This window comes from Poecilia latipinna, unplaced genomic scaffold (assembly GCF_001443285.1).
Source record: "Poecilia latipinna isolate Pla-1442-1.1 unplaced genomic scaffold, P_latipinna-1.0 Scaffold600, whole genome shotgun sequence".
Taxonomy (NCBI): domain Eukaryota; kingdom Metazoa; phylum Chordata; class Actinopteri; order Cyprinodontiformes; family Poeciliidae; genus Poecilia; species Poecilia latipinna.
The window spans coordinates 532,604-549,690 of NW_015113216.1; the positions used below are offsets into that span (position 1 = coordinate 532,604).

Consider the following 17,087-nt stretch of genomic DNA (forward strand, 5'->3'; position numbering starts at 1 on the left):
CCTCCTGCCCGCTCCCCCACTGACCCTGCTCTCACCCCCGCATCTCCCCCGAACCTCCAACAGGTCTGCTCATCCCACCCCCCCTTTCTGCCCCATCTTTGTGCTGGAACTACTCTAAAGCTGTCAAAACACCCAGCTTCTCACACTCCCTGTGTCCACACACCATCCCAGAGCTCTAGCAAACACACACACACACACACACACACACACACACACGCACTCAATAAAAACAGCTTCCATGCAGCCCATTCACCGCACCAAGTAGGTCAGAGCTGCAGTGGGTCTTCCACACACACCCCTCATCACTGTGGAACTGATAACAATATCAAAGATGGAATTGTACCTCCAGTTTTGAAATACAGATATACAGAGGGAAAGAGACAGACAGAGAGAGAGAGAGAAAGGGGGGAAAAGAAAGAGAGAGAGTTTGAGCACAGATAGTATGTCTTCAGGGTATCGTTTTACAAGTCAGGTTTGGGGAAATTTTTGTTTGTTGGCTTGTTTTAAAGAGGGAAAAGAAAGAATGTGAGGCATGAGCGCTCCCTTGCTCACTTAAAGGGAAATTTTAGAGGTCAAGTGTTAAAGGTGAAAGTGAAATGATCGAAAAATAAAATGTAATCTTGCCATAAAAAATAAAAATACCAAATGATCAGCAAGGGAAAGACAGTAAAATTAATATATGCACTGGAATTCAAACACATCTGCCTGGATCACCCACCCACACACCAATCAAACACACATACACAAACACTCTATTCAGATATGGAGAAGTGACTGAGTGTTGCCAGAGCCAGCACCCTGTCATGAAACTGAGTGTGTTTTGGCAATGGGTGATGAGCATGTTAGCAGAGTGTGAGTTAAAGTGAAAAATAATTCAGTGATAGATAAGATCTAAGAGGAAGTAGAGGAAGCCAGAGGCTGATCGTATTGTTTACTTGAAGCATTATCAGCAGCCTGCTGTTTTTTGCTCTAGTGTCTGGTAAAACTCTGTCTGACCAGCTGCTGTTACCTCATTATATCCTGATGAAGTCACTGCATTCCTCATAGTGAAAATAAGAACAAACTCTGCAACATTATGAAAGGTGAGACTTAGACGTACACGTTCAGCCATTCAAGCACCATTTTTAAGATATGGGCATTTAGCCCAAAAACCCAACATTGTAACATTGAATAGAGAAATTTATTGAGCCATCACATAGAGAGTTCTCTTTTTAATCTTAGCCTCACATTCAATATTGGAGTTTGGGAAGAAAATTCATCAAATTACACATAAACGAGTAGTTGGCAGAAGCACAAACAAGGGATCTAAGTTTAGTTTAGTTCTTTGCATTATCGCATGAAAATAATATATTTTATCGCAACACAAAATAGTATTATTTAAGAATTTTAGGGGGACCTCAGAGAATTCAATATCACTCGGTGAGATGTTCAATGCTTGCTATGTTCTTTTATGAACTAACTCTGCTTAAGGAATCTCCTGACCTGTCTGCTGAGTTTCTTTGCCTTCATTTTTGTTCACTACTATTTTCTAGCAAATCTATGAAGGCCTCCATAAAACAGCCGGGTTCATGCTGAGACTAAATTAGCAAGAAGTGAACTCACCAATTAGGTGTCTTCTTAAGATAGTTGATTGCGCTTCGTTTTATTTAGTACAGCAAAGTAAAAGGTGCACAGAAAACTTTCAGAGATCATTTGTAAAAAGATTTTTTTTTAAAAAAAAGGAAGTCTATATCATTTTCCTTCATAATCATGCAATGCTTTGTGTTTATCTAGAGTAGTATGTAGTGTTAATGGGACAAATATTTTAAATTCAATGAAGCCTTTTACAAGGTACTTTAAATATTTATTTCAATATAAAAAAAAATGCTTTTTAGTATTATTTTGTGAAACATTTTTCCTTAAAAAGTCAAGAAAATACTGACTTTCAGGCATTCACACTTGAGAAAACTTGAGTTTGAGTTTTCCCAGACAGTAACAATGTGATGTATGATCAGCCACAAATTTCTTCTGGTGATGATAGGGTCATGATGAGGAAGTATGTGAGGAATGCAGAGTGGCTTCAAGTACAAGCTCAAAGGTGATGAGGCTAGCAGATAGCAGATGGAGGCCAGGATAAATTAGAAGGAAAGGGGCAGAGCTGCTGGAATTTAGCTTTGATATGTTCAACTTAAATGTTTCTCAGTGTGATCCTTAGAAACACTGCCTGGAGAGAACAAGAAGTACTGCACAGTTTACCCTGTCCTTCAATTATAGCACTAAGTCTTAAATAATAACTCAGTTTTGGGGCATATGCGGTCTAAACAGTCATCATCGACAGCCCCACCCACCCGACATCGGCACATATCAAATGAGCCTGCGTTCCCCATGGGTAGTAGTACGTGGGACTCAAATGAGAAATTTGAGATTAACAGTTGATGAATTGTTTGTGTATTATTTTAAAATGTAAGCCTTTTATGTTAAGCCTATCTAACTGAGACAACAGATTGCTTAAGATGCATATTAAGATTTTAGGGTGCAAAAGATTTGAATCAATTTTTTTTTCAGTCTTTCTTGAAAAAAATAAGGCTGAAATAAATCTGCCTCAGAGTTATATCATATCATATCCAAGATGCTGCCCTGCAATGCTCAAACACATACTCATGATATACACTGTACTCTTTCTTAGCCTTAAATAAAGCATACACCCCAAATGAAAATCTCAAGATCAGAAAAAGGTTAAAAAAATTTTAGTGCTGTCTATTGATTTTTTAAAAAAAAAGTCAGATTAATCACATTATGGAGGTGTGATTAATAGTGATTAACCACTATGCCTAAGTAAGCTTGAACTATAAATATGCAAGCAAGATGTGGTTCTTGCAGAAATGCATGAAGCACAAGAAGGGATGTTACCTTCAGAGCTATTAAAGCCCATATCTTTAATCTATTCTCTCACAAATGCCATCAGAGTTAGGGCTTTAATTTGGCTCAAGGGTCTGCCTCTGTCTTCACGGAGTGTCCACTGGATTCACCAATTGGTAACGTGATTTTTGGTGAGGGTCCACAACTTGACTTTTTAGCTCTGACCCCATCAGGATCTATTAAGAAATTCAGAATGATTTCTACGTTCAACATCGACACCAAAGGTGCTTTTTCAAAGTTGCAGAGCTCAACAATGCAGCCATGTTCAAGGACAGAAAGTGTTGTTGCCCTTGCAATCAGGGGTCATGACAGAGTGAACGCCTGAAAGGAGGTGGAATGAACTCAAAATTACTCTATTAGTTTTTGTCTCTTGCTCCTGCTTCCTGGTTAAGGTTCCCCAAGCTCAAAGAGAGAATGTGTGGTTTATTTTCTGGTTTTAAGATTTTAATCAGATGTGTAAGAAGGGGAAAAAAGAAACAGGTACCTCAACTTCCCTTTCTAGGCCGTGCCTTCAAGATAATAAGCTCTCAATCAGACACACATGCACAATCTCTGCTAGATGGAGACACAAAGGTCAGTAGAGGTCCCTCATAAGCTGTGGCTGGCAAGTGTCAGGGTTAATCTTATTAAGACTCTCTTCACCTGTTTCTCTAATTATTTTTTGCAACCTGAAGAGATTCTCTAAAGTCAAGGTTATTATAATAGATATTTATAAATCTTATAATAAAAATGGAAAACTCAGGGATTGCTTGGATGAGGTGTAAACAAGAAGGAGGGTGGATATTGTAAAGAAAAAAAAGACTTTAAATGCCACAAGACGTCAGTACGGAACTATTTATGGGTTAGATGACTGAGTGGCTGAGAAGGTCTTAGGCCGTTACAGAAAAAAGGTTGAGCCATGTGTTTGGGTCAAAGGAGGGAAAGCTGACATCAGGAAGCAAGTAAATAAAACAGGAGCAGATCCAGGTGAAGGGTCAAAGAAGCAGCAGGGTGAAGTAAGGTCAGAAGAAGTGAATCTTGTAGCGCTTATGAAAAATATTCCTTTAATGAAAGTGTGAGCTAAACTAGTTCTGTGCCTGATGGAAAGCTTCCACTTGAAGCTAATGCTATGCATTGCAATGTAAACTATAAGTGCGTTATTGACCAGTGCATTAACAGCAGATCAATAGGTGATGAACAACAAAGTCTTTTGTAGGTGAGTTACCCCGCTGCACTTTGCTTGTAAATCTTTCTGAACGGAAGTTCATTGTTTACCCTTTGACACAGGATCTGTGATCATTTGACGAAAAGAAAAATGTTGAAAGATAGAAAATGCTATTCATTTGCAGAAAGAACGTGACAAAAAGAAAAAAGAAAGATGAGATCTTCTCAGCACAGAAGAGAAAAAAAACAAGACATATTTGTAGTACATCCAAGTTTTTAAAAAATATATATATTAAATTATATGGAATTGTGAAAAGTACTGACCAAAGGAGCAATTACCTTGAGGAGAAGGAAAAGTTGTGAAGAGTGCAACGTATCTAACCTTCGCACAGGTCAGTCAGTACTCTCAAAACAGCCTGATCAAACAGAGAGCGAAGCCAAGACAAACCCCTCTGGACTGCAGTCTGGGACAGAAAAGCAGAACTCAAGCCTTGCTGAAATCGTCCTGTATGGGGTTACTTCAGACCCAAAAACTGCAGCATTTCAGAACTTCCACACAGCTCTTTACACCTTGAAATGAAATAACTCTATCTATCTATCTATCTATCTATCTATATATATATATATATATAGTGCTATATATAGAGAAACATATACATATATATAGAAATATATAAAGACACTTTTCCTATTGTATAGCTCTACATCCCTATTGTACAAATTCAATATCCGTCTCTCGTCTGAGCTGTTGCTCACACACACAGAAATAGAGAGGAGAGGAAGTGCAAGAGTGTAAACAGCAAAAATCTCAGAGAGACTGAGACACAAATAAACCATTTTACGGCGAGACAAGGTATAACAGGAAGGTCCCTTTTTTGTGTGTTTACTTCAAATAGCCTGCAAGCTGTTTGTCCATTGACTAAATTGAGTTCCTCATATTGTATTCCAATGGAGCAAACAAATAACAAATCTATTGTGAGATGAAAAGCATTTATCTCAAAAGCAATGCACTTTAATTTTATTCAAAGGGGCCCTGAGTGGATTTTGTAATCCCATTTTTTTCTGTGAATAATAAAGAAGCAAGTAATCCTTCAGATGGCCTAAAATAAATATAATACACATCCCAATGCAATGAGATGCAATGCCTTCGATTTGGATCAGCTGAAAGGGAATTATCCTGTGTCTCTAATTTAAGATCTACCTACAAATCTACACAGCTGATACACCGAGCATGATATCCTAAAAATAGTGCAATGGAAAAATCTATACTAGTGTCCAGTTATGTCTGTTCTGCTGCGCCGTGGCATAGTATACAAACAGCTTGACATGATCATCTCACACTGTGGCCACATGTCATTTATTTGCCAATGAGCAGTGCAAAGAAACATGTTTGAAATATTTGAAAGACGGCAAAGGGTTTAAAATCAGACTGTAATGTCTAAAATGGGAATGAATTCACCTGCCACAGGGCTTATAAATTGACTCTTTTTTTTTGGAACCAAATATAGTTTATTATTTATTTAAAAAAATGACTGAGCAGCATATGACCTCATATGCTGTAAAAGTGGGGCTGCTCCCAGGTACATCTAAAAAAAAATCATATAGAATATTGTGAAAAATGTATTTACAATATTATTTAAATTTAAAAGGTTCAGTATGTTTTGTCAGTCATTTCAGAAAGTGAAACCCTTCTATTATTTTCACAAGCAGATGAAATTTTAAGCCCAAAAATGTGTACTTTAAGGCTTAAAATGCACATTTTAAGCCTAATTTTCTTGTAATTTTGCCAAATGTGGCTTACAGATAATAAAAATCCAAAATTCTGTGTTTCAGAAACTTCAATATTGCATAATATCAATAAAAAAAATATTCTTAATAGAAGTGCCAGGTTTCTGAAAAGTATGTTAATTTCTATCCACACAGAATTTGGTTGGGTCTCATTTTGCATGGATTAATTACTGCATCAGTGCTGTGTGGCATCGAGGGAAGCAGTCTGTGGTTGTGGTTGTGGTGCCTCTCTCTTCTTTTTTTTTTCTTGACAATACCCCAGAGCAACTCTATGGGTTTCAGGTCAAGTTAGTCTGCCAGCAGACTGAGTTGATTCATAGACCACAATGAATCAACTTTTTTTGAAGTTCTCCAAAATCTCCTGCAAGATGGCTATGTTCACTGTTGACTTCAAAGAAAATACGATGAACCAAACCCAGCCAACAACATGGCACCCCAAATCATCACTCACAGTGGAAACTTCAGCAACATGGATTCTGTGCTTCTTCACTCTTATTCCAGACTTTGGTAACTTGATTTCCAAATGCAAACTTTGCATTTATCTGAAAAGAAAACTTTGGATAACAGAGAAACGTGTGCAACTCTTTTTCTTCTTAGCCTAAGTAAGACGCTTGTAGCCCATGCGCAGGCTTTTTCTGAGCATAGTGGCGCTTGATGCGCTGACTCCAGCGCCGGTCCAATCCTTGTGAAGATCCCTCAATTTCTTGAGTGGATTTTGCTTGAGAACCCTCTCTTGCCTCTCTAGTTATAATTGTTGCTGGTGAAAATGTTGCTTCTCCTTCCACTCAATTTTCTCTGATTATGCTCGGATGCAGACTTTGAACAACCAACTTCTTCAGCAATGTCTTCTGTGCCTTCTCTCCCTGTGAAGGGTGTTGATGGCTGTTTTGTGGACATCTGTCAAGCCGTCAGTCTTCCCCGTGGCTGTATCATTCTGGCTCAGTGAGAGAAAATTTCGAGGCTCAGGTGTTTTTAGTTAATTAGCTGATTAGGGGGTGACACTAAGAGTTTCCAATACTTAACTTTTTCGCAACATTCAAATGATCTCAGACAGAATTTAGGAGATGAAAGCTTGAAATATTTCATTCTATTTTTCTGAGATATGTTTCACTTTCTCAAATGTGACAAAAATATATAAAATATTATATTTGAAAATGAGAATATTTTCAAAATATTCTAATTTTTTGACATGATCGAAAGAACAAAAACCCACACAGAGATGGCTAAAATGAGCTTCATCCATAAGGTGGCTGGACTCAACCTTATAGGCAAAGATTTGAAGTTGCACCACCTAAGAGTTGAGCAGCTGCTCCATTTCATCAACAGGGATCACTTGGGGTGGTTTAGACATGTGAGTAGGATGCCTCCTCAGCACCTCCCTTTGGGGGGGTTTCCAAACACATCCCACTAAAGGAAGACCCAGAACTCACAAGAGAGATTAAATATTACCTCTGGGGTGAGGAGCCCCCTGAATGAGCTGGAGATTTTCACTGGGGAGTGGGATGTCTGGATCTTCCTCCTTTGCAAACTTAACTTGATACAGAAAACAGATGAATGAGGCCTTAATGTCCCGTAATAAACCCCTCTGTATTACTTATCGTTCTATCTAAGGGAAAGTAAATGGCAATTGACTAGGAAACCTTAAACAGACATAATGGAGCTTAGGATGACTCAAAAAGTCAATATTTCTCCATAAACTTGTATCTGATGGTTTCTAATGCTTCAAAGTTAAGTGTCACCTGATATTTAGTATCATAATGGCTTGCTTGATGAAATATTTATGCTAAAATGTGGGTAATACATTCTACAGTGAGACACAGAAGGGGGATAAAACGGACAGCAAAGCAGTCTGTTTTCAGATTACTCCATTTGGAAAAAAGTCTACAGATTTCTGTGGCACCAGTAAATTTCCCAGTTTAAAAATGCATGCTTCATCTTCCATATTCTGAAATTCTTCGAATTACTCAACTTTAGTGATAAAATAAAGTCAACAGAAGTTACAGTATCTCAGATAAGTATTCATACTCCTTGAAGAGTTTGCATTTTGTCACACTACAATCACAAATCTCTGTGTATTTTTGGAGGGTTTTATGTGATACAAAAATAGTGCATGATTGTCAAGTGGGAGGAAAACAATAGAGTTTTCAAAATCTTTTAAAAGAAAATAAACTAGCGGTGAATAAGTTATTTAAATTCAGCAGTCTTTAATCACGTCGGAAGTCACTAATATGGAAAATAAAGTCATGCTGTGTTTAACATCAGTGTAAATAAAAATGAGAGGAAAACCCATAATCATTACGCATCACCTGAGGATGTCTTCCCATAAAACATTCTTTGGCCAAATTGTGGTGGCAGCAGGAAGCTTTTTCAGCAGGGACAAAGAAGTAGATCTGAGCTGACAGATAACTGATTAAGTTTAATATATGAGAATACCATACAAAGACCTGTATACAGAAGACTCTGGAGTGGGACAGAGTTTGTTTTTTTGGGGGGTGGGGTGAGGGTTTTGACTTTTTTAGATGAAATCCCCATTAAGAATCTCATAACTGAAGGTAGGTAAGCTAAAAATATCCAGTCTCTCTGAATGTACGCAGTGAGTCAGTTTCAGAGACTCATTTGGGAGCAAACCACAGAGGCCTGACCCAGGCAATCAATGACGAGGATGATGACAGAGCTCTCGTCCTCAGAGTTGCTACCATTGGTTTCCATAACTGACTCATCCATTCAGGAATGTGTGAGAAATGGAGAGAGAGGCTGATGAGAGGGTGTCAGTCAGGTTGCATCAGCACTCTAAAACTGTAAAGAAGAAAAAGAAAAAAACTGGGCAGGCCCACAACAAAGAAAATAGCAGCAAAGGGAAACACCTTAACAAGCTGATTTTTATAGACACACAATCACGATTTAAGTCTTGTAGTTTCATGAGAGTGCCAGCCAGAGAACAACAAGTCTCACACTGGTTTCTAGGAATGACACCCTTGGGTGTTTCCTTCTCTGGATATTAGTTTAAAGCCTCCAATACAAGAGCACAGATTAGTGCCCACAAACCGAGTAAAGACATTTACGTCTCATTGTGTCATTGTCATTGTTTAGGAGTTAAAATTTATTGCTGTTTGTGCCACTGTGTGTATGTGGTTGGGTGTGTTAGATGACTTTTAAATTCAAGTATAAGCCTTTGCTTCAGCTTATTCCTTTTTTTTTTTTTGGTGAATTATTAGTTTGTGAAATTGCTTTTTATTGAGTTTTCTTTTTTATGTTGTTTATTTACCAAAATAAAGTAAATCTGAATCTGAATCTTAATCTGTGTCTATGTCATGATATAAAAGCACAAAGAAGGAAGAGTGACTACAGAAATCACTTTTACTTTATTCAGAAACAGCTGTAATTAGTACCAAAAGAAGGACAAAATCCAAGTCTGTGCATGACATCTAACATGGAGTGTCATCCTCTCAGAAACCCACCTCCCCTCTCGCACATCTTTTATGGACAATCCCCAAACTCTGATCTTTTACTAACTCTAATATTCCCCTCCGAGCACTGACGCTGTCTACGCTGCTGTAGCTGCTAATTGGGGCTCTCTTGACTCTCGGTTAATGAGTTCTGCAGCTTCATTTTAAAGGAAAGCCAGATGGATAGACAGGCAGGCAAGATGGGAAAACAAACAGGAAAATAAGCAGACAGTCAGCCAAGGCTTGCAGGTACTAAAACTGAGAGACGCTAGAGATTACCACTGTGTGAACAACACAGAAGCCTGACATATGGGAGTGTTTGGGACCATGCAGACATGTAAAGGACATGGTGTGTGGGTCAAGTTCCAGGCTCCTGCAGGGGATGCAGAAACACAACACACCTGTTTGTCTGTAAAGAATCCCCCTACTGCAAGCAAGCATGTACAACTTCCACTATCAAAACATTACTTTACTTTATATAGCCTGAAATCGAATGTCTGATTGCTCAACACACGTATACTTGAATTCCTAGTTGGCATTCCCTCAGTCATTTGACGTCGGGGCTAATTCACCCAAGCGGATCAGCTTTCTGCCATAATGAGTGAAGCAGATGCTGAAAAATAGAGACCCCGGGATCAAATTGCACATAGGATTTGCACAAACAAACACATAGGAGGATATATTTGCTGCAGTGCTATGTTTACAGAAAATCACATGGACACAAACAAACATAGAAAGTAGGTACTGCCAAGCAACAAATTTGTCCCACCTTGGCGTTTGGACTATAATGCGCAACCCTTGCTCAGGCACAGACTGAGCCACAGCATTTGGTACATATTTCCCATGAAAAAGTGTTTAGGTACAGTGAAAGTGCACATTAGGTCAATGCCTGTTTTGAAACTTTGTTTACTGGCCATCTTCAAATTTCGTCTTCAGTAGTAATCCTAGCTGACCCACTCATCTCTCAGACGTCTCTTAATGTGTTATTTTAAAATTATGCAATGCAGAAAATGTGGCCAGGCAGAATGTCCTCCGGCTTAAAGTGTAGAATATAAATTATGCCAAACCAGAAGGGCACGAAAGACACTCACATTCATAAGAAAAGGGAAATCAGTGACATTTTTGTTTTAGTTAGCTTACTTAGTTTAAAATCACCATCAGGAATGAAGACATCCAAATTGTAGTGTTGATCTTTCTGGCATCCAACATAGTATGTGCTATCAGCAGTGATGTTGTGTAACACTCCTCCCTCTCAGCGAAGGCTTCCTGGACCTCCTGACACAGACCCTCTTTCAGGCCCTGGCCTTGCTCCAGCCCAAAGGAGTTTCATCAGCCATCACTTGACAGAGACAACCACTCGTAACTGAACTGAGTTTTCTTATCTAGCAGTTCTGGTCTGTCCTGTCCTTGCTCATAATGCGACACCTCCTTATCCACTTCTCTCACCACATAAACTCCTTATGTCTTCGCCCACAAGCTGTGAGATCCTGACTTCATCCATTCATAAATTTAGGATATATATATATATATATATATATATATATATATATATATATATATATATATATATATATATATATATATATATATATATATATATATATATTCAAGTGCTTGTCGAGTAGTCTACCAATAAGGAGATTTATTCACCTATTGGAATTTGCAACAATCCCATATATATTTGAATTATCTTTATGCTGAGGAGATTTGGCACTTACATGTGTGAACCCCAAACCTACACAAAAGTATCTTGAGGCTATCTCCTTCAACAACTAGGAGGTCAGCCATTTTGAATTGAGCTGAAAACCAAAACCTATACAATCATGACTTTTTTGACCTCCTGTCAGTTTGAATGTTTCCATGTTCCTCACTATATTTATGAGATTTGTGGGGTTTAAAGTTATCAAATGGTTTTTGGCAGATGCTTGCCTAATGTCAACTTCTGAAATCTCAACATCCATCCATTATCTAAACACGTTTTTCCTCGAAGGGTCGACACGGGGCCTTGTACCTGTTGAGCGAGAGACAGAGTATGCCTTGGACAAATTGGCAGTCCATCGCAGAAAATCTCAAGGTAAAAGACACATTTTTCACAATTCACAGAACGTCAGAGTCACCCCAAACTTCCCAAAAATGATTCAGATTTAATCTCCAACAAAACTAAATTTACAGTCTGACATCACCTGTAAATGCCTGGTTCACTGACAACAGGAAGTTACATATATTATTAATGTACAGGTCATGGTAAAATGGATCTACAGCACCACCTTTAAGAGGCATTCAGTTCTCTTGCTGCTTTGACTGATGTAAATGACATATGGATCACATGTATTTTCCTAGAATCAACAATAGAGTCAAAGTCCAACCAAACCCTACAGGAGGTCAGCTATTTTGGATCAAAGCTTTAATTTTCTTCACACTTGAGACTTGAGATTAACTCTGCTTACCACCTTAAAAAGTTTTTTTTAAAGGCATTGATGACTAAAGTGATGAAAAGGCTGACTCTAAGCCATGTGAGTGTGGCCACGCTTCGAAATCTGACTTCTAAATATCAAAGACGGAACTGCTATGCCTCCCACATACAAAATCCAGATAACCACCAACATTTCTGTTGTCATAAAAGTCCACTCCTCACAGATCTACAAGATATTTTGGGGATTTTCAGTGTCATCATTTAAGTCCTACCTACTAAAAAAAGAGAAGTCTCTCTTAAAAATTCTTAATCACGTGAGATTCAAACTAAGCCTGATTAAAAAATATTAAATTGAAAAGTTATTTTAATCTAACCCAACCATACCTCCACATAAATTTATAGGTATAACAGTATAGATTTTCACCCTCACCCCACTAAACTGATAGATTAAAAGATAGGTTAACTTTTAAATAGTTTAATTTTATTTTTATTCAAACAGAGAAGAAGGTAGAGGAGGGGTGCAAACAACATGTTTTGTATGATTTTTATATATATATTTACAGTCATGTCCGATCTGGAAATTTCTCCCCTTTTTGGTACCACAGCAACCTCGACACTTACTTCCCCTCAGCCAAAACCCCTTGGTGTCCCTCTTCTTCTGGTTCTGCCCTCCGCCGCCCTCCCTTCTTTCTCTTCTCCACAGCTTGGTTTCTGTTTTATTTGTTTCTCTCCTCCTCTCTTAGCACCCTACCCCAGAGTTCTTTCGACAAACTTGACCAGCTTTCCATTCTTTCCGTACACAACTTCTGCTCGCTGACATCTCGTTTAAGAAAGAAGCAGCCACTGAGAAACAAACTCTCTTTGCCATCACCTCTTCTTCTTTTTCTCTTTCTTGTTATTCTTTGCCCCCTCTCTCCCTTTCCTCCTTTCAGGACTTGCTAAACAGGACAAACATCATGTGGTTCGGGTGAGAAAGGAGGACGCTTGTGAGCGATCACTATGAGTCTCTGTTAGATACTTTAGGCTCTTCAGCGAACACTGGCCTCTGCAGAACTCTGCATGCATCTAAGAGACTCTTTTTCAGAATGCAACTTTAATAATTACAAATCACCACTGCTGCAAATCCGTATTTATAATGCAGAACAGGCAATGCAGAACTGCAAAATCGATTTGAGGCAAGCACTAAAAGACACCCCACATGTGTGTGGGACATTGATCAGCTCTCACAAAGACTCTTCTTCTTATTCGGCTCCCAGCTGTGTGAACTTGGCTCACTAGATGGCTAACCAGCAGCCAGAAATGTTTGGTGTACAACCCCAACTGGAAAGCCCCACTCATACCCACCCAGCCACATGCACATGCATACACAGAGGCGCTTCAGAAACAAAATGTTACTCTGAGCAAGGGGCAGACAGAGGGACGGGCCTCACCCAAAAGAAAGAATGGTTTAAATTCCACAGCTGATAGAAAAACACTGAGGAGTGGGCAGGAACAGAGGAACTGATGTCAGCTCTCTCGAACCATCCCCACACCCACTCCATTTTCGGGGCTTTGCGGGGAAGGAATGATAAAGGCAGAGAGAGGCGAGGAAAAGAAATCCAGGAAATGTCATGCAGGCAGCAGGGATATATGTGTTTTGGCTGTTGTCACAGATACAGAGTTTCCTTCCAGGCTTGGGCCAAAAATTGCAGCAATCCAAACTGCAGTCTGTGAACACAGAGAGTGACTTCAGGCTGAACTCACTAATGCGTGGTGCAAGTGGAGGAAGGATTTAACTTTGTGTTTAACTAAGCTGAGAAACTAGTTGTTTTGCAAAACTAAAAGGATTTTTTTTTTTTTATTGAAAATAAAAACACACTTTTGAGGGCTACTTTATAAATCTCATTACGTGATATGTTTCAGAGTAAAATCATTAGACGTGACATTAAAAAGACAACTGAGCTATGCTGACGTTGACTTTGCATTCATTCTTTGAATTCTTTATCATTCCATGGTTTTTCTCAGAAATCTCTTTCAGGCTAAAAAAATAATAAATGTTTTATTTCAAGAACCAAGCCTGAAACTTTGGAGGGCGAAAAGTGTCACCTAAGCCAGTTTCATTCACAGCTTCCAACTCCTGCCACATCAAAGCCTTCTTATCAGGCAGGTTCAAACTAGCACGATGCACACACCACTAACTTGTAGACAATATTCTATCTTTACTTCCTCCTCAATACAAGACAAACCACTGTTAGGTCTTCACCGTACAAGCTCAAATTCTAGACGGACTCTTCGCTATTTCTTTCGTGTGACTATTCTTGTTGTCAAGGCATGAATATGTTTTTCACTGTGTCTCTCATAGGGGGAGATAATGCAATTGTTTACATACAGTGTATTCAGTGGAGAAGAAAAAGAAAAAGAACTGAAAGATACAGCCAATCTCCCCACATTATGTTGGTGGAAAAACAACCATTTTTGTCTTTGTTTAGCTCCAGATTGGACAGACTGTTTTCATTACCATCTGGAGACAGACGTCTTATTTTCGCTGTCTGCAAGCACAACCAGCTTGAACACAAAAATCTGGAATGTGCATCGGCACCCATCAGGAAATCTAGCGGACCCCAGGGTCCAGGGTAGGGATGTCCAAGCCTTTCATGCTCAAACGGACAGTAGAGCAACTGGGAAACTGACCTGCCTGGGATAGTGTTTCAGATGTAATGCCTTCCCACTTTAGCAACTTTTGTCTGGTTATTCAGCTACATTATTCCTGTTATTTTTGGAGGGGGAGGGGTCGAGGGGGGTCGTTGTTTTTTTGTTTTGTTTTATTTACTTTTTTATATTTTCGGATATTATTAGCATACCTATATAACTACAAGCTCAATCACAACTGAAAAAGAAATTCATCTGATAAAAAAATATATTCATGCCCTTTAAACAGGCATCATATGAGTGGATAATCTAGTTGTTTCTATATTGCATAGTGTTATTTATGGATCTGTTAGTAATTTTAGTCAATTGGCCACACACTTAAAATAAACATGTAGCGACTGTTTTAAATTGTGGCACTTTTGGTCTTCCATAGACATTTTTTCAAACGTTGAAACTGTCCCACTCACGTTCTCCAACGTTTGCTATCACTTGTGTGCAGGTTTTGTCTTGGACTAATTTCAAGTGACACACCCATGCTATTTTTTTTTTTTTTTTTGCAAACTTCCATAAAAACAAAACAGAAACTCTTAAATTAGACCATTAGCAGAACCTTAAAGTGCCTAAGCTTTGCTGGGAAATCAATCATTGTGGAGCAGAACTTTAAAAAGCAGTGGGATTATTGTGCAGGTCCTGGGTAAGGTTTGTCGATAAAGTGCAGAGCAGTTGAATAGCCCCAACTGAACCGTTATGCAACCCCCCTCGCTGTCTGTCCACATGTAATCTGCTCTATCCTGCAGATTCTTTTTTTTTTTTTTTTTAGGAGCATAAAGATTATATCACAAGTCCTGCATGGTGTCTCCTACCTTTTAACGCATTAGCCTCTGTGTTCAGCTCAGGTCTTGACGTCCGCTCTGACTTCACACCTCTTTGCTCTGATCTCTCCAGTTTACTCCGAGCAGCGCTCGTCCCTCGCCTCTCCCTATTAAACTGCAACGAACAAACAAATGAGGTCCCTTCAGAACAATGCTGTCCTGCCTAAGATGACAGCATCTAAGATCAAAACTGACATATTGTAACACTTGCGGCGTTTCTCTTTTTCCCCCCCTCTCTCTCTCTCTCTCTCTCTTTCTCTCTCTCGCTTTAGCCCGGACTTGCAAAAAGTCTTCAAATTATCGGTTCAGCTTCGTGTCGGGTTAAGATCTGCCAGCGCTGACAGGAGAAAAATATCCCCGACTTCTGTAGTCGAGAGACGCCAGGAGGAGGGCAATTACACGAATACTGCTGCATATTGCAAAACCAGCAGACGCACTGTTGTTTGCAAGCCCCCGACACCCCGCCCCGCCGCTATTGTGTGCTCTGTCTGGGCAGACTTGTCCCGCTTGTGGTCCTGATGCGAGTTTGCTCCGCGTCCCTTTGTTGCTTCAGTCACACCTACAAGGAGGGATCGCATGGGGCGGAGGGAGACCTCGCATCGACTTTCTTTTGTCTGCCAGTTTTTACTCCGTAATATTCCTCACCGCATTGGCTGCAGCATATAGTCCAACCTTAAGCTAAAACCATCGATCCGATGCAGACACACACACACACACACACACACACACACGCACGCACACACACGGCGGACGAGAGGATTTTACCAACTCGCATCTGATCATCACATGATTTACACTTTCGGTGTAAAGTGAGCACGCATATCAAAGCAAAAACTCGTTGTGCGCTCTGTTTCGGTGCACCCTACGTTTGTGTCCTCACCAGAATGTCACCCAGAAGTTTGGTCCTCGCGGGGCAGTGGGTGAAGACGCTGCGCTCTCCACCTCTCTCTCTCTCTGTTTTCCTTCCCTTCGTTGCCTCTTGTGACCGCCGTGGTGGAGGTGCAGCTGTGTTTCACTCCGGGACCATCCTTCACTCGCAGCACGCCGTTAGCCTATCAACAAGCGCGGTGACGACAGCCTCATTATGGACACTCATGCCACACCCATCCATTCATAAAGTGGAGCCAGCCTCTCCGAGCCGGGATGGTGCGCGCAGACGTGAGGCGGTTCAATTTCCACCGAGTTCCTATGGAAGCTGGGGATAAAGGACGGAGCATCGTGTAGTGCTCGATGATTGTGTGACTCTGACGCTCACTGCTGTGTTCGTCCATTGACTTTTTGTTGAACCCTGCGTGCATTTACAGTTCTGCTTCATATAGACGCGTCTAAAAATATTATCAACAACAACAAAAAAATGGTAATTTATTCAGTATTTAATTGTTTTAAATAGATTCGCTACAAGCAAGTCTATGATTTAGTTTATTTAAATAATAACACATTTAATCTAAAATTAAGGTTTTGTTGAATGGGCTTGTCATTCTGTTGGGGGAGGGTCAATAGAATCGGGTTGCACATCTCATGAATGTAGACGGTAGATGGATGTGGCGGTAAACCGTTTGGCAAATTTTGAATCTCACATGCTTTGGGAATCGGTGCAAAAACATTACAATTTTTTTTCACTGGGGCACTTTAGTACTTGAGCGTATATCTCAAGCTTATATGCTCAGACTTTAGCATGTCCAACCAAGTCAGTCTGTTTATGCAAGGCTGCAGAATGCTAACCAATTGCAATTAACTGAAAGCCTTCACCGGTGTTTCATCATTGCCAAAGCTGATGTAAGACATTTTGAAACTGTTGGGTGGACCATGGATATAGATCAGATTAGTACAGGTGTTTTCACCATGTGGGAGAGGTTACCAACTCAAACTATTGCTTAGCAAAGACTTAAAGGAGTGTTA

General features: G+C 39.7%; 1 protein-coding gene across 3 annotated transcripts in view; it reads right to left on the reverse strand.

Moving 5' to 3' along the window:
* rhobtb4 (Rho related BTB domain containing 4) overlaps positions 1-16,153 on the reverse strand; it is a 46,623-nt gene extending 30,470 nt beyond the window's left edge. The window contains exons 1-2 of one of the 3 annotated variants that reach the window (XM_015042742.1): positions 16,069-16,153; positions 15,180-15,303 (exon numbers count right to left, since the gene is read on the reverse strand). The gene's annotated coding sequence lies outside the window, so the exon portion shown is untranslated. Of the gene's footprint in view, positions 1-15,179; positions 15,863-16,068 lie in introns of those variants that run through there. The other 2 variants (XM_015042743.1, XM_015042741.1) reach the window with 2 other exon arrangements.
* Positions 16,154-17,087: the final 934 nt, after the last annotated feature.